The sequence below is a fragment of the Palaemon carinicauda genome, chromosome 36 (assembly GCF_036898095.1).
Source record: "Palaemon carinicauda isolate YSFRI2023 chromosome 36, ASM3689809v2, whole genome shotgun sequence".
NCBI classification, from domain to species: Eukaryota; Metazoa; Arthropoda; class Malacostraca; order Decapoda; family Palaemonidae; genus Palaemon; species Palaemon carinicauda.
The window spans coordinates 41,151,295-41,153,794 of NC_090760.1; the positions used below are offsets into that span (position 1 = coordinate 41,151,295).

Sequence of the window (2,500 nt, forward strand, 5' to 3'; positions counted from 1 at the left end):
TCGACCTGGCCTTTCATTAGAAGGGGCTAGCGTTCGATCCCAAGTATGAGGTAGAAATTTATTTCTATTTGAACACGATGTTGTGTTGATATTTATCCATATATATATATATATATATATATATATATATATATATATATATATATATATATATATATGATAAATCTTGCAAATTTAGACATGTTTTTCATATTCAAATAAGCCATATATATTTTTAATACATTAATGTCTGGATTCTCTTAATGACCTCGGGATCAGAGCCCCAGGCGAAATCACACAAAGACAAGAGCTTGTGACCGGCCGGGAATCGAACCCTGGTCTGGCAAGCTTGTATAGACAGTGACTAAATGGCCAAGTGGTAGTCACTCTATACAAGCTTGCCGGACCAGGGTTCGATTCCCGGCCGGTCAAAAGCTCTTGTCTTTGTGGGATTTTGCCTGGGGCTCTGATCCCGAGGTCGTTAAGAGAATCCACACATTAATGTATGAAAAATATATATGGCTTATTTGAATATATATATATATATATATATATATATATATATATATATATTTATATATATATATATATATATATATATATATATATATATATATATATACAGTATATATATATATATATATATATATATATATATATATATATATATATCTATTTATATATATATATAACATTTTAACCACTTAATGTAGAACTGAAAGTACTGGAGATAATTAACGCAACTGTGAAATTAATATTTAGACCTAAGCTAGCATCCACTGATGGGTAGAATTATTTCATAACGTATACATAATTGCTTTGGCACTATATATGGTTATGTTCGATTTAATTACTCATATATACTTAATTGTATGTTCACGTTAATAGGGTTATATGTGCATAACTAGATATACATGGTAATCATGTGTACAAACATGTATATGTAAGTCTATTTTTGTGACTGTATATGTATACCTGTATGTGTACACGTATATATATGTCTATGTATATATTTATGCATGTCTGTATATGAATACCTGTATGTAAATACCTATGTATATGTATATATATATAATATATATATGTATATATATACATATATATATATATATATATATATATATATATATATATATATATGTTTGCATATGTATAGACATGTTTTATATATACATATAACTTTGCTTATGTATTTATATGAACAAGGCTACAACTATTAATATAAAGAAATTGTATTAAAAGCATAAACAAAATTTACCTGACACCAAAAATGACCCTTTTTGGCAGGTGTCTAATGAGGTTTGATCTCCGCCCAGGAAACACCTGATAACAGCGCAGGACAGGTAGCTGGTATGGGAACGTCATTGTTCTATAAGCCTCTATATGTATGTTCGTACGTTAACTGTACCTATAAAATGTAAAGAAACCTCGTTTGATAAATCAGTCGTCTGAAGAAGTATCACGAAACTAGGGAGGACTTAATCATTAACATTGTATCATATTTTCATTTTCCTTAAGGTTCTTTTGCCTATGTATATATATATATATGTATATATATATATATATATATATATATATATATATATATATCTACACATGCATACACACATATATATATATATAAATATATATATATATATATATATATATATATATATATGCATGTATATACACACGTATATATATTGATATATATATGTATATATATATGTATATACACACATATACACACACATATATATATATTATATACATATATTTATATATTTGCATATATATTCATATACTGTATACACAATATGTGTGTGCATTTATGGATATATAAACATTATTTTGGATATTACTAAACAAAATATGCATCTCTAAGGAACAAATATTACGGCTTTTAAAGGAAGCTGTGAAAAGGATGATATGTAAGAGGGCATCATGACGAATCATTTGCCTTCAAACGTTCCAAATGTCTCATGACGAATCATTCAATGTCTCATGGCGAATCATTTGCCTTCAAACATTCCAAATGTCTCTTTCAAAAGACAAAATGCCCATTTTCAAATGGATGAAATAGCTTTCAAAGTTCAAAAGGTTTGGGGTCTATGTAAGTAAGGACAAAATGGCCTATTTTTTATTTTAAATGGTTGAAACCTTTGTTTATATTTCAATATGACTAAGTTTATTATTCCTCTTCTATCTATTCTTCTATCTATCTTCTTTTATCTTCTATCTTCTATCTTCTATCTTATATCCCATTCATATATGGCTTATTATTTCTTTATGTGATGGTCTGTTTAAAATTCGTATCATGTAGACCTTATACTAAAGGTACTCTTTTTGGGTAGTGGTGGCCTATTGCAAAAGTCCCTGCCTGCCGTTCTGCTGGACGGGAGATCGAGTCCCGCTCAAACTTGATAGTTTCTTGTAGTGTCTGCAACCTCACCACCCTTGTGAGATAAGGATGTGGTGATTCATCAGCAGCCATTGCCTGGCACTCCCTGGTCATAACCTAGGTGGAGAGGGTGCTTGG

The 2,500-nt window shown here is 29.3% G+C and overlaps 1 protein-coding gene across 1 annotated transcript in view; it reads left to right on the forward strand.

Annotated features, from left to right (window-relative positions):
- The window catches only part of LOC137628589 (regulating synaptic membrane exocytosis protein 2-like), a 63,486-nt gene that overhangs the window by 15,060 nt on the left and 45,926 nt on the right, over nt 1–2,500 (forward strand). The gene's annotated exons all lie outside the window — the stretch shown is intronic.